Genomic DNA, 16,394 nt, shown 5'->3' on the forward strand with positions numbered 1-16,394 from the left:
CCATTAGCACCTACTTATCTATGCACACAAAGTTTCCAAGCTTAAAAGGAAAATTCAAAATAAAACTAACACTACATTTTTGTCTCAAAATAAGTAATTTTGTCAGAAATAAGTACTATTTTTCCACAGATACATTAAATTAATTGGGGAAAGAGCCATCTACCTTCTAAAGAGATTCATTGTCAAGATAATTTTAATTTTTTATGGCTGATCATTACTTTTAAAAATGTCTAATAAATTTATATGCTTTTGATCTATTATATACTACACCAGATTGCAAACAGTCAAACAAAAGAAACTTTTTTTTTTTCTATTAAGGGCATTTTATTTGCATGTATGTATTACATCCCTAGAAAAAGAATCCCAGGATTCTCCCTCCTATGTGCTTTCGTCTTGCTTCTTCACCGTCCATGATGCCAGCTGAGGTTGTCAGGACAATGTAGGATGGCAGCAGGTTATTCTGCCATTTTCTAGATCTTTCAGTTGCACATTAAATCTGAGGCTGATTACTCCACACTTGTTTAACCTGCCCGTGATATTCACAACAATTTTCCTAGCTCCGTGATCATCAACGATTTCAAATTCGCCAACGTGACTGTGCTTCCTCATCACAGTGAGAAACCGGATGATGACTTTGGAACATGGCTTAATAAAAACCTGGTGTTTGTCTCTCTTTTCAGCAGTGTTACTGTTCTGGAAGGCATCTGCCAGGGCATCTGTGTGCACCATTATGGCAGCACGGAAGGATGGCAGAAAGAGCACAGAAGAAACATTTTAACTCTTAGAAATTTATGGCAATAGAAATTCATTTTGATAGATTTGATAGATTGTTGGGGTTTTTTAAGATTTTATTTCTAAGCAATCTCTACACCCAACCTGGGGCTCAAACTTACAACCCTGAGATCAAGAGTCACATGTTCTACTGACTGAACCAGCCATACATCCCTACAGATTCTGGTTTTGCAGAGAAGTAAAATATGGTGACCAACCAAAATATTTTGCATGTTTAAATTTAGGATAAAAGTTAGGCAAGCTGAGAATAAAATTGGAGAAAAGAAAAACAAAGTAAAAATGTCTTTATATTTAGGAAACAGTTGCCGGATATAAACTCTTGGATACATTTTTTTTTTTAAGATTTTATTTATTTATTTGACAGAGAGAGATCACAAGTAGGCAGAGAGGCAGGCAGAGAGAAAGACAGGAGGAAGCAGGCTCCCTGCTGAGCAGAGAGCCCGACATGGGCCTGGATCCCAGGACTGGGGGGTCATGACCTGATCTGAAGGCAGAGTTGGATACATTTTTAAATGATGTAACAGTTTTATTTTCTAAATGCCAATATTGACCATAAACTTACATATATTTAAACAATGAGAATTTCCTTGTCAACTTCAAAACATATGGGGAGAAGAATTCCACTTCCAAGAGATAGAGTAGATGTACTTTTTCCTGTTCCTCCGGCTAAATACAATTAGACCATGGACATTACTATAAAACAAGTACAAGAAGACCCCAAAAGGTGGAGACCGGCTCACTACTTCAGGACCCAAGGAATCACACGATCATGAGGTCCCTGAGATTCCCTTTTGCCTTAAGTATCTCAGACTTAAAAAGCCAGCAACCCAAAAACATGGGAAAAGACAGCTAACAGGAATGGCGGGGGGGGGGGGGGGGGGGAAGAGGTGGGAGCAGCCTAGCAAGGCAGAAAATTTTAGACAATTGCTCTACTCCAGCCAAACCCCACAAACACCAGCAAGGCCAGCTGAGAAGCTCAAACTTCCAACCCTCCAACATAACACAAACACACCAGGGTGATGTCAGTGAAAGTGAGTAGGGAACCTGAATGTTCATTGCTTCCTGGTGGAAATGGGTCCCCAACCCTCAACCCCCATAGTGTTAATGGAGACATAGTCTTCTCTCCCCCATAAATAATGAATCACTTCTTCCCATCCCCAGGGGTGGGAAGAAGTTGTCACACTAGGTGCCTAGTGCAAGTCAGGATTCTATCCAGAGGGTAGGACCTAATCTAATATGACTGGTGTCCTTTAATGAAGAGAAGAGTTTAGAACACAGCCGTACACAGAGGGAAGGCCATGTGAAGACACAGAAGATGGCCATCTCCAAGCCAAGGCAAGAGGCTTCAGAGGAGACCAACCCCACTGACACTTTGAACACTTCCAGCTTTCACAACTGTGAGAAAATAAACTTCTATTGTGTAAGCCTCCCAGTCTGTGGGACTTTGTTATGGCGGCTGGAGCAAATTAGGTCTCATATTTGGCCCTAGGGCTACTCCTTATTAAGGAAGGAATTTCTAAGGTGGGACTTAGAAATTTTTAATGATTGTACTGAAGACTTGGGCACAACTGAAGAAAATGAAAATAGGAAATCCTTTGATTCTGATGGCAGAGAATATGGAAGTTCGAGGCCACAGGATGCTCCAAGGGTTTTCCAACTAGAAACAAAACAGGGGTTGCCCGATTCTACCACTGCCTGCCCAAATTTCTTAGGCCTTACCCCTGCACTGCACACTGGCTGGCTCCTACTTGTAGCATTTCCATCTCTTTCCTGAAGGTTTTCTCCAAAGGTGTGGAGGTCACTGACCCCACTCACAGTGAACTAGAAGGGAAAGGAAGCAGTTTTCAACCATGACTGATGGAAGTTAGATCCCTTGTTCCTCAGCAGGGATGACTCTGAGGCATGAGGTCCCCATCATTTCCCAGAGTTCCCTACGGTACTCAGCTCCAGTCATGCACCGTTTGCTGGCTGCCCTCCCTTCCCTGTCTAGCTTCTCCCCAGTCTGCTACTGAAGTTTCCCACATCTGCCTTCACTCGTGTTCTTGTCTCAGGAACTCTTTCTGGTAGAAACCAAAGTAAAGGGCAATCCTCTCAGGTCCCCTCCCTCTTCAGGAGCTTTGTACTATAGCTCAATAAACATTGCTTTGCGGAGCACCAAAAAGAAAGGTAGAGGGAGGGGGGATAGGCACCTGGGTGGCCCAGTCCATTAAGCATCTGCCTTAGGCTCAGATCATGATTTCAGGGTTCTGGGATCAAGTCCCAAATTGGGCTCCCTGTTCAGTGGGGATCTGCTTCTCCTTCTCCTTCAGCCTCTCCCTCCTGCTCATGGTCTCTCTCAAGCACGCGCGCGCGCGCACACACACACACACACACACACACACACACATAAATAAGTAAAATCTTAAAAAGAAAGAAAGAAACTGGGGGAGGGAGAGAGCGAGGAAAGGAAGGAAGAAGGGAAAGAAGGAAGAAAGGGAGGGAGGGAGGGAGGGAGGGAGGGAGGGAGGGAGGGAGGGAGAAACCGAAGTAAGGCACCTGGCTGACTTCTTACTGGCTTCACAGAAGTACAAGTCAACTTCTTTCTACCCATCGCTCAAGAGTAATTAGGGTGATTCTTGATCATGGTGCCTGGGCATCCGGCACCCTGCCTCTCAAAAACTCCTTATTGCTTTCCTTGCCAGGATTTTTCCTTCTCTAGCACAGATGACAGCCCAGTCTATTGAATATTAAGCAAAGACAGTTTAGAAACTGTTGGAAATATCATTATTTTGTTCAAATTTGTAATAAGAGAGACCCCCTCGGGGCCCATCCTCTTATGCCAAGTATCTGAATGTGGGGGAGCACTGATCATCTCTGGCACAGTTTTTTTTTTTTTAAGATTTTATTTATTTGACAGAGAGAGAGATCACAAGTAGACAGAGAGGCAGGCAGAGGAAGAGGGGGAAGCAGGCTCCCTGCTGAGCAAAGAGCCTGATGTAGGGCTCGATCCCAGGACCCTGAGAGGACCCTGAGCCACCCAGGCACCCCAACACAGTTTTAAAGGTTTATAGGGCACGAGACCCCCAGACTGACACCCTCAGCCCAGCCCACAGATTCTGTATCAGTTCCAAAGCAGGGAAACTGGCTCTGACTTCATCAAGAGTCCTTCGCAAATCTGTAACTTATGGCGTAAGCACCGGCTCAGACATTTACTAATCAAGGCCTTTCTTTCCTCTTGCCTCTACCATGGTGTTTAAAAGCAAATTTTAAGTGCAAGAGCTGCATCTTTTGATCCTCATTGTTCTGCTGTGGTCACCCAAGGCATGAAGGGGAAATGTCTTAATCCGCCTCGAAAGTAGAAAGACAAAACAAAACAATCCTCAGTTGACATCCTAGAATTGTTCCTGCCATATACCTGCCTTATACCATTCTATATTGTTTGAACATTGTATAACAAAAATGAGTTCAAGTATTTACTGTGCAATTTTTTTAATGTTAAGAAATAGGACTTTAATTTCTACACAACAAAGGAAACAGCCAACAAAACAAAGAGGCAGCCCATGGAATGGGAGAAGATATTTGCAAATGACACAACAAATAAAGGGCTGATATCCAAAATCTATAAAAAACTTCTCAGGGCTCCTGGGTGGCTCAGTGGGTTAAGCCTCTGCCTTTGGCTCAGGTCATGATCTCAGGGTCCTGGGATCAAGCCCCATATCGGGCTCTCTGCTCAGCGGGGAGCCTGTTTCCCCCTCTCTCTGCTTGCCTCTGTGCCTACTTGTGATCTCTCTCTCTCTCTCTGTGTCAAATAAATAAGATAAAATATTTTAAAAATAAGAAAACTGATTATCTTTAAAAATCAAGAACTCCTCAAACTCAACATCCAATAAACAAATAAGCAAGTCAAAAAATGGGCAGAAGACATGAACAAACACTTCTCCAAAGAAGACATACAAATGGCTAACAGACACATGAAAAAATGTTCATTATCACTAGCCATCAGGGAAGTTCAAATCAAAACCACATTGAGATGCCACCTTACACCAGTTAGAATAGCAAGAATTGACAAAGCAGGAAACAAATGTTGGAGAGGATGTGGAGAAAGGGGAACCCTCTTACACTTTTGGTGGGAATGCAAGTTGGTGCAGCCACTTTGGAAAACAGTGTGGAGATTCCTCAAAAAGTTAAAAATAGAGCTACCCTATGACCCAGCAATTTCCTATTTGGTATTTATCCCAAATATACAGACACAGTGAAAAGAAGAGCCATATGCACCCCAGTGTTCATTGCAGCAATGTCCACAATAACCAAACTGTGGAAAGAGCTGAGATGCCCTTCAACAGACAAATGGGTAAAGAAGATGTGGTCCATATACACAATAGAGTATTACTCAGCCATCAGAAAGGATGAATACCCAGCTTTTGCATCAACATGGATGGAACTGGAGGAGATTATGCTGAGTGAAATTTGTCAAGCAGAGAGAGTCAATTGTCATATGGTTTCATTTACTTGTGCAACATAAGTAATAACATGGAGGACATTAGGAGAAGGATGGGAAAAATGAAGAGGGGCAAATCAGAGAGGGAGAAGAACCATGAGAGACTATGGACTCTGGGAAACAAACTGAGGGCTTTAGAGGGGAAGGGAGCGGGGTGGATGGTTGAGCCTGGTGACACATATTAAGGAGAGCATGGATTGCGCGGAGCACTGGGTGTTATACCCAAACATGAATCCTGGAACACTACATTAAAAACTAATGATGTACTGTATGGTGACTAATATAACATAATTTGAAGGAAGGAAGGAAGGAAGGAAGGAAGGAAGGAAGGAAGGAAGGAAGAAAAGAAAGAAAGAGAGAGAGGGAGAGAGAGGAGGGAGGGAGGGAGGGAGGGAGGGAGGAAGGAAAAGAAACAGGATTTTAAAAGAAGGCATTTCCACTAGGTGGTAGTAGAGAATCACAATCAGTGTCAGTCTGACCCTGAAGGGCAAAAGGAAATGTTCAATAAGCTGAGAATTCAAATGCTGTAGCCTGTTTGTAGCTACAAATATTTCCTGATCTTAGGAGGAAAGCTTTCAGTTTTCTATCATTGAGTATGATAAATTTATCAGTTCTACTGAATTTCTCAGTTCTGGCGGGTTTTTGGGGGCAGTCTTTCAGGTTTACTGTATGTAGTATATCATCTGCAAATAGTGACCATTTTACTTCTCCTTAGCAATATGAGTATATTTTATTTCTTTTTCTTGTGTGACTATGATGGCTAGGATTCCAATACTATGCTGAATAAAAGTAGTGAGAGTGGATATCCTTGTTCCTGATCTTAGGAGGAAAATTCTCCATTTTTTACCACTGAGTATGATGTTAGCTATGGTTTTTTCATGTATGGCCTTTATTATGTTGAGGTATGTTACCTCTATCCCCACTTTTTGAGGGTTTTTGTCATGAATGTGTGTTTTACTTAACCAAATGCTTTTTCTGCATCTATTGAAATGATCATATGGGTTTTATACTTTCTCTTATAGATGTGATATAGCACATTGATTGATTTGCAAATATTGAACCACACTTGCAACCCAGGAATAAATCCCATTTGGTCCTGGTGAATGATTCTTTTAATGTATCGTTGGATTCAGTTTGCTAATATTTTGTTAAGGAATTTCTCATCTATGTTCATCTGAGATATTGGCCTATAGTTCTCCCTTTTTGTAGTGTCTTTATTTGGTTTTGGTACCAGGATAATGCTGGCCTCCCAGAATGAATTTGGAAGTTTTCTTTCCTCTTCTATTTTTTGGAATGTTTTGAGAATGGGTATTAGCTCTTCTTTAAATATTTGGCAGGATTCCCCTATAAGGCCATCTGGTCCAAGACATTTGTTTGTTGGAAGTGTTTTGATTACTAACTCAATTTCATTGTTGATAATTGATCTGTTCAGATTTTCTATTTCTTTCTGATTCTGTTTTGATAGTTTGTATGTTTCTAGGAATTTATCCATTTCTTCTCGGTTGTCAAATTCATTGGGATACAATTTTTCATAATATTCTCTTATATTCCTTTGTATTTTTGTGGTGTTGGTTTTCATTTCTCCTCTTTCATTTCTGATTCTGCTTATTTGAGTCCTCTCTCTCTTTTTTTATGAGTCTGGTTGAAGGTTTATCTATTTTGTTGATCTTTCCAAAAAAACAGTTCCTGGTTTCATTCATTTGTTCTATTGTATTTTTACTTTCTATTTCATTTATTTCTGGTCTAATCTTTATTATTTTATTCCTTCTAACTGGTTTTGAGTTTTGTTTGTTGTTCTTTCCATAACTCCTTTAGAGATAATGTTAAGTTTTTTTGAGATTTTTCTTTCTTCTTGAGGTATGCCTGTATGGTTATAGACTTCCCTCTTAAAACAACTTTTACTGAATCCCAAAGATTTTGGACCATTGTGTTTTCATTTTCATTTGTGTCCATGTATTTTTTTATTCTTTCTTTAATTTCTTGGTTGGCCCATTCACTCTTTAGTAGCATGTTATATAACCTCCATGTATTTGTGCTTTTCCAAGATTTTTTTTCTTGTGGTTAATTTCTAGTTTCATAGCACTGTGGTTGGAAAAGATGCATGCTATGACTTCAGTCTTTTTCAATTTGTTGAGACTTATTTTGTGGCCTAACACGTGATGTATTCTGGAAGTGTTCCATGTGCACTTGAAAAGAATGTGCATTCTGTTGTTTTAGGATGGAATGTTCTGAATATTTGTGTTTGATCCAAGTGGTCCGATATGTCATTCAAAGCCACTGTGTCCTTGTTGATTTTTCTCTTCAGATGATCTATCCATTGATGTAACTGGGGTGTTAAAGTCGCCCACTATTATTGCATTAATACTGATTATTTCTTTTATGTTTATTATTAGCTGTTTTATGTATTACTATGTTTTTAAAAATTTGTGTGTGTCTAACAGAATAAATACTGCCCTACCTTAAAGTCATATAGTTATTTCTTTTATGTTTCATCTGAAACTTTTAATTTTTTTTAATATTTTAGTACTTTGTTCATTTGGAATTTATTTTTATGCACGATGAAGGTATATACAATTATTCCATTCTTATTTATTGAATAGTACATCTTTTGCCCATTTATCTTTAATGCCCACTCTCCACATACAAGAAGGCCTGATGCCATCTTACCATCTGTTCTGTTGGTCCAGTTGCCTACACACCCTGCCACCATCAGTAGTGCGGGGTCTTAGTGACAGTGTAATATCAGTCTTCAGTAGTATCTTGCCTTTTCTTTTTTTTTTTTTAAGAATTTTTATTAACTTACTTGACAGAGAGCGAGAGCACAAGCAACGGGAGTGGCAGGCAGAGAGAGAAAGAGAGAGAGAGAGAGAGAAGCAGGCTCCCCCAGGGAGTAGGGAGCCTGATGCAGATCTCAATCCCAGGACCCTGGGATCATGACCTGAGCCAAAGGCAGAAGCTTAACTGACTGAGCCACCAAGGTGCCCCTTCTTGCCTTTTCTTAACCTTGTACTACTTTTTTTTTTTTTTTTTTAATCAGTGTGTCTAAATTCCATTAAATATCCTGGAGAGATTCTTCTAGGAATTATATTGAAGCTATAGAACGCATTGGGGAAGACTAACATTTTTATAATATTGAGGCTTCTTAACCATAATTATGGTGTGTCTCTCCAATATACAGGACCTTACCACTGTCTTTCAATGTTTTTTATTTTCCCCATTAGGATCTTGCATGTCCTTTCTTTCTGAGAATTTATTTCTGATGACTTTAAGTATCACTTACTATAAGTTACCCTCAAAGGGGGTCATTTTATCACATTTCCTACCTTTTTGTTTAATAGAAAAGTGCAATTGACTTTTTGTGTATCTCTCTAACCACCTTGCTAAACTCTCTTATTAATTCTTATGTCTTAGATTATTTTGTATTTTTCTCTGTAGACAATCACCTATGGATAATGAAAGCTTGTTTTCTTCCTTCTTACACTTCTAACTTCTCTTCCCCTCTTCCTACTTTCCTTTCTTTTCAGCTATGGCTAAAAGTCCCCTATTCCCTGCCTAACTAAAGCTAATATATCATTTTCCATTTCATATTGTAAAATTTTGCTAACAGAGTCTGTCTTTTTTTTAACCCAGTGCCAATAATGGAATTTCAGTTCTTAGCCTTGAAATGCCAGCAACAACATTCTCAGCAAAATAAAAAGAAAAAATATTCTTTCTTGTCCCCAGAGCTGGGGAGAACAATGCATTTTTAACACAAAACTTTCTTATAAATGATATTTCTAACAAGGATAATTTTTCAAACCCCTAGACTTCAAAGATTTGGGGTGAGACCTGATAAAATGACCTTAACCTATAAAACATCTGTAATTTTGATTATTCACCTTTCTTAATAATTTAGTGTTCTTATAATAATGTTTAGTCAACGTCTTCATCTACAGGAAGGTAAAATGAATCATGAACTTTTTCTGTCAAACCAGAAAATAAACATGGCATTTCCCTGTACTCACACATACAGAATAAGATGGTTCTACTGAAAATTTTATTAAAGAAAATGTGAGAGACAGTTGGATAAACCAAGCAGAGAGTGGAGATGTAAGGAGGGTGGTTGCATGCTGAGCCTAAAAATGAGCCCACAATAAAAAATGTTAAAAAGATTTTTAATTTTAAAAGCCAAATTAAAATAAATCTGTATTTGGGTCTCAGGGGAAACTACTTGCTTCTGCGATCTTTCCCAACTAGTTAGTTTTTCTTACTAAAAATCCAAAGCTATTCAAAAGTAAGAAAATTATGGTATTTTTATCATGTTGTTGATTTTGTCTAAAGGTTTTGCCAGAAGTCAGTGGTGACATGGGTCCAAGTGGAGTGTTATCTGTGAGTGTGCTAGCAGCTGAATCAGAGTGGGAACTCCCGAACTTGAGTGCACCAGGATATTGTAGAAGTCTTGTTAAAATGGAGATTCCCGGGATCCCCCCATCCACAATTTCTAATTCAGGGCTAGGTCTGGGTTTAGACCTGAGATTTTGCATTTTAATCCATTTCCAGGTGATGCTGAACCTGCTGATCCAGAGGCCATATTTCAAGAACTGATAGAGTAGAATGATTGTTATTTCTGTATTATGTTCTATGATTTGTTTTCCTAAGTTGATAGCGTTATAATTTCATCCAATTCGAAGTAAGTGATTCTTTGAGAAAAATGAGGCTAAGGGTGCCTGGATGGCTCAGTTGTTAAGCATCTGTCTTCTGCTTGGGTTGTGATCACAGGGTCCTGGCATTGAGCCCCAAGCCTCACCTGAGCTCCTTGCTCAACAAGAAGTCTGCTTCTCCCTCCTGCCTCTTCTCTGGCTTGTGTGCGCTCTCTCTCTCTCAAATAAATAAATAAAATCTTTTTTAAAAAAATTTTTTAACTTTAAAAAATTAAAAAAAGAAAAATGAGGCTAAAATAGAGACAATCTCCATGGAGAGCACTAAGAATAACCCAGCTGGGTTTAAGTACCCAATGCAGAACACAGAGGTTCTGTGTTGCTTTTTGCAGTAACAGAGATCCACAACCCATCACCCCAAGATATTTTTTAAAAGAAACATATGGAAGATCTGTGATATTTTTGTCTCTTCTAGATGTCTGCATTTTCTCCTTTCTTTTTTCTCCTTTCTTTTCCTTGGAAGGCAAGTGCCACTGTATGACCTGCAGCTTTCCCCAAAAATTAATGATTTCCTCTTTTATTTGAGTGTGAGATTTATTTTTCCTGTGTGAGAATCCATGTGAACTGCGTGTTTAGGATTTATTTTTAATCTATATTCATGGGTGACAATGACTTACAATTTTCCTTTCTTGTAGGGTCTCTGTCAAGTGTTTAGTATAAGGGTTATAGTAGCCTTATAAAATGAGGAAGGGATATATCTTCTTTTTGTATTCTGTAAAGACCTCTGTAGGATTAGAATTATTGTTTCCTTTGAGTGTTCACTACAACTTACTGTAGAGCCATGAAGGCTTGCATTTCCTTTGTAGGAAGATATTCAACAGTCAATTCAATTTTTTCTGCTGGAAAAAGGGTTCAGTGTAACTGAAAAATGATGAGTAGATCATTGTGTGGTACCCCCAACCAAGGGCTATTTTCAGAAAGAAAGAGCAAAGTTCCTTTCTATCACCTACCACATCCTGAAGAAAACTCACTCTTTGCCTTAGGGTTCTTTTCCTTATAGATGAGTCTAAGGGGTGTGGGGGCAGGGGGTTGGTGGTGGTGGAGTGCAGGGCTCACAGGGAGAAGGCCTTGGGTTACTTTGCGAGCAAAGGCACTAGGAATTCAGTTCTAAGAGTAAGATCAGTGTTTTTCAAACGTTTTTGTAGTTTTTGCTAACACACAAACATAAGCACAAATATTTAATAGAAACAAATGTTACATGAAACTATAGTTATGTTCATTGCCTGTGATGCAGGCTGGCATTTTCTTTTCCATTTTATTCAATTCCATCTTAAAAACTAATGATCATTTAGCATGGAAATCAGCATTGAACATTGTCCTATTTTATTTTATTCCATATATATATATATATATATATATATATATATATATATAGTTTAAAATTTTTCTATTTTACATTACTATGTATTATGTTTATAAATAAAAATGTTTTAGGGGCACCTGGGTGGCTCAGTGGGTTAAAGCCTCTGCCTTCTGCTCAGGTCATGATCCCAGGGTCCTGGGATCAAGCCCCGCATCAGACTCTCTGTTCAGCAGGAAGCCTGCTTCCTCCTCTCTCTCTCTGCCTGCCTCTCTACCTACTTGTAATCTCTGTCTGTCAAATAAAATAAATAAAATCTTTTAAAAAAATAAAAAATAAAAATGTTTTATATAAATATATACACTTTATTATGTATTTATATATTACTTATTCCATTCAGGGTCGTGAATGAGGTTTGGAAGAGGACTTAGGGGTGTGACCACTGCTGGAGATTCCCAGGACCCCACATCTCCACATCCACGGTACCTGCGGTTTCAAGTTATTCTACTAGGAACAGACGATGTCCCTCTTTTCCACCTGCCAATGGGAAAGATGCCAGGATTAGTCAAGTTTAGCATTTAGCAATTCAGCTAAGTGGACTTAGATGCGAAGTCCCTCTGTCAAGCTTCAGCACGGCCCGAGAACCCTCCTTGAAATCCCCCTGCTGTCTTCTCACCGGCAGAGGGGAGCTGAGGTGAGAAGCTACAGGAGTGGGACCAAGAGAAGAAAGAGCTTTCGTTGCTAATACTCCTCCTCCCCATCAACCTTCTCCTCCGCCCTCTTCCCACTCTGTCCTCTGCCCCTTTCCCCACTCTGCCGCCTCTTCCTCTCCAGCTCTCTCCCTCCCCCGCCTGGACAGCCCCTTTCCTCCGTGCGGGCACTAATTTGCTGCGCAGCCGCCGCTCAGGGCCCGGAGGGGTGGGAGTCAGGTCTCGGGCACTAATTTGCTGCGCAGCCGCCGCTCAGGGCCCGGAGGGGTGGGAGTCAGGTCTCGGGCACAGCAGCCACACCGGGACTCCCAGGCCAGAGTGTTTCTCGGCCGCGGATCCCAGACCTGGCTGCCCGGCGCCCAGGGAGCTGGGGGACGGAGCCTGGAAACTGAGACCGCAGGGGGTCGAAGCAGAGTACCGGGATCACGGCCCTGAGAGCAGGAACAGCGCACACAAGCTGGGAGAACCTCGGGGTTGGTGACTGAGGTCACCGCTGGACTGCCGTAGGGCGCCCGGAGAAGCTGCATCTCCGGCGAAAATGTGAATAACCCCCCGGGCTTCAAGCAGAGGGGTGCCTCAGCACTCCCCCCGCCCCCACCGCGCCAAGCTCTGATTGACGTTCGTGGAGCCAATCATAGCTAGGGCCTGAGGTGGGCGGGGCCGGGGCGCCCTGAGCCCCGGGACTCGCTTGTCTAGAAGTCCCCTGTTCCGCAGCAGCCCTCGCGGGGATCACCTGGTCCGCCCCGCTTCTCCGCTCCTCGGATGGCCCTCCCTGAAACGCCAGGGCCGGGTGGGAAGACCTGGACCGACGGAGTCCCTGCAGCTGGGACCCCGAGGCTTCGTGGGAGGTCCCTTATTGTCCCTGAGCGCCTGCCTGGATGAAGAGGGCATCCCGTGGCTCTGCAACTACCTGAAGAACGCGCAGGTGACGCTAAGGCAGGGTGAGGTTTGGCGAGGTAACCGTGACCCTCAGGCATCACCCGGCTGGGTACTGAGAAAGGGGTAGGGACTTCTAGGTTTCTCTCCGGTTCTCTCCGCAGCGCCTTGGAGTAAGGTGGGGCGAGCGGGGAGAATGGGTCTCGTCCCAGACGGGAGAGGAGGGGTGTCTGCCCAGACCCTTAGAACCTCTACAGGCAGGAGGTGTGGGAGCGCTCTTGTCCTCGCGGGATCGGTGAAAGTATCCAGGCCCTTGGGGAGGGTCCCTGGGGAATACCTGGAGTCGTACACTTGTTCCTTCAGTTCTCATCACGTTTTTTGGGGTATGTAACTCGTTCCCTTCGACGTGAGGGGCCCAGCGATTGTGCAACAGCCTTCTGTCACACACAACCCTCTGGGCCTCAGGCTGCATCCCCCAGACTAAAAGAGGTTTCCCAGGAACAAGTGGGAAAGGCAAACTCTTCTAAGACCAGGGAACTCAGGCACTGTGCAAGGTGCCTTAAGCATGACCCGGGTTCCAGCCTAGAGAGAAGTATAAACCCTCTCCTCTTCCTTTCTTACCTCCTTAGAATCATCGTGGACATAAATGCTGGCCTATTTGTGCGCGGTGCTCTGGTCATTGGAGAGGAATTTGAATAATATAGATGCAAAGTTTGAGTAAAAGCCAGTGAGATTACCAGGCCTCTTCAGCTTGGCTTGTGGGGTTTCCCACACTGGAAAGGTGAGGTTCACAATATCCGTCACTGGTAAGCTAGGGAGACTCACAGATGTGCTAGAGAGGATGGAAGGGAGTGTACCCTCGGGGAAGGCAAGTCAGCCTGGCAGGCAGACAGTGTGGCCAAGAAGCCGCTGTTTGGGGGGCAGCACATGCAAGTGAGTTCCTGCTGCTGCTTGGATGGGAGGAGGTGTGGCCAGACGCTGGTGAAAACTCATCCTGATGGTCAGGCTGAGAAGCAGTCAAGATGGAGAACTGCAAAATCTGCACTACGTGTTTTCTGGGAGTCCCTGTACCCAACAGGCTCCACCAGGGATGGCCAGCCCCTGTGGGCTGAGCTCCACAGGCCTGGCCTGCATTCAGATCTCCCCCTACTTCTTCACATGGACAGGAAAGCTGACCCAGGAGCTCCAAGAGTGACCAGAAGGGCACCCAGGCACTTGAGAAACAGTTACCCTATATCTAAGAGATCCACTTCAAGAACTTCTCCTTGCATTTCCCAAAATTTTCCTCTGGGACTCAGTGGGAGGAAACCAGGTCCCAGAGTTGATTAAAAACAAATAAACCGGGCACCTGGCTCAGTAGGTTAAGTGTCTACCTTCGGCTCAGGTCATGATCTCAGGGTCATGGGATGGAGCCCCAAGTCTGGCTCCTTGCTTGGTGGGGGTCCTCTTCTCCCTCTCCCTCTGCTTCTGCCCCTCCTCCCCATATTTACTTATTTGCTCTCTCTCTCAAATAAATAAAATCTTTAAAAACATAAATAAACAAATGAACAAACAAAACTCTAAGTGAGCATGCGTGAATAAATGGTACTACAAAGTGACGTGATTAAGTCATCAAAAGGGATGACCACCACAGGCAAATACGAGGAGCAAATTTGGAGTCCAAGACACTTGATGCGGTCCCCAGACTCAGGGCCCATTAAAGGAAAGCCACTGCTTCAGGCCAAACTTCTAGGACTGCAGTCGCCTAATGTCAGGGACTTGCATCTCTTTTTCTGCATTGTTTCTCAATTTTGCTCTGGCTCTGGCATTTAAATATTTATACCACTTCAAGTATAAGACCAGTGGTTTGCTCTACAACCTCCTAACTCCCACTTCCCCGCTGGCCTCACACAGGTCGTTTTTCTCTCCCGGTGTAATATGCTCATCTTCAATAAATAAGGGGGAGGAATGGAAATTGTGAGGGAGGGGAAAAATTGGGTCTTGGCAATGGGGCAAGAGTCGCTAAAAATTAAAGAACTTACTCTATAAAAGGGAGCTTTGGCGTATGGTAATTTGGGTTTTGGGGCAGGCCTTCCAGAATGCCAAGGACTTTAAGACTAGTGTATCTTTTCATTCATGTTTCCTTCCTCAGTTTGAGAGGGCTTTTTGGCAGAGAACTGAAAAAACTATACACTCCTTCATGTCTCTTCTGACACCTATAGGTTCTCTCCTCCAAGTGTTAGTCCATTTCCAACTGGGGGAACACAGGAAGGGGGAATAGTAGCTCAGTGGTCTCCCTGGAGAGAGCTGCGAAATATATGCCTCATCCCACAGGCTTAGGTGGACCTGAAATTCTCAGCATGGATCCAAAGAGTTGCAAAGAATATAATTTCCAACATACCACATAAATTAATACATTTTTCAAAGATTTTATTTATTTATTTGACAGAGAGATCACAGGTAGGCAGAGAGGCAGGCAGAGAGAGAGGGAAGCAGCCTCCTTGCTGAGCAGAGAGCCCGGTTCGGGGCTCGACCAGGACCCTGAGATGGTGACCTGAGCCAAAGGCAGAGGCTTAACCCACTGAGCCACCCAGGCACCCCTATATTAACACATTTAAATAAAACTGTTAATCACCTTGTCACATGTCCAGTGGAATCTAATTACCATAATGTGTTGACACCCAACACTAATTTTTAAAATACACAACTTCTTCCTTAACAGTTGGAAATTTCACATTGCTTTTTTTTTTTTCTTTTGAATTCATATTTGCATTTTCCTCCCCTTTTGAAATTTTTTTTCTCAACCCTGGCTTGACATTCTAGTGTAATGTATTTTTGGTCTTGGAAATCTTTTCTGGATCCATCTAGTATGCTTCTTTGCAACAAAATATGTTCTTAAAATAAATTTATTTCCTGATATAAGTGTTTGAAAAGGCCGATGAATTAAGATAGTACTGCAGTTATTAGAGATAATTGATCAAAATAATATAATACAGATTTGGCTAAATAAAAGTATTAAACATAAAACTTTTTTTAAAGTAACATTTAACTGGAAATGTTTCTTTTCCAGAGATGGATACGGTCTTTATTTTCCCGACTTCCTGTTGGCAAAAGTTATTTATTATTCTGAAGCCTGTTCCATATTATTTCTTTTCCTCTAAAAGTATTTTAAAATAAAGAACTAAAAAGTTTTACTCACATATAAAAGTATGGAAACAGAATAAGTATAAGAACGGAAGAAATTTTGTTATAGCAACTTCACCCAATTTTTAAAATCTCTTCTTTGTTATACGTCAAAACTGACATGGTGAGCTATTATTAAATACTATTTTAAATAATCTTACAACTTAAATGTAGAGTTCTTCTTCAATTTTGTTGAAGCAAAGAATTAGAAACTACCTGATTTGCAAAACTATTTTTACACATTAGTTTCTTTCACTTTTCAGTTCTTAGAAGTATACCAAAAAGACTTTTAAAATTCTTGTGAAATAGCTAATATTTATACCTGTTAGAGGCAGAGGCATCTTGTTTGTGAAATTCAAACTGGACGAAACTAGGGTTAG

General features: G+C 41.8%; 1 pseudogene; it reads right to left on the reverse strand.

The window, feature by feature from the left end:
* Positions 1-349: 349 nt before the first annotated feature.
* LOC125103186 (40S ribosomal protein S15a-like) lies at positions 350-732 on the reverse strand (annotated as a pseudogene).
* Between the last annotated feature and the right edge of the window lie 15,662 nt (positions 733-16,394).

The sequence above is a fragment of the Lutra lutra genome, chromosome 6 (assembly GCF_902655055.1).
Source record: "Lutra lutra chromosome 6, mLutLut1.2, whole genome shotgun sequence".
In the NCBI taxonomy this organism is placed as follows: domain Eukaryota; kingdom Metazoa; phylum Chordata; class Mammalia; order Carnivora; family Mustelidae; genus Lutra; species Lutra lutra.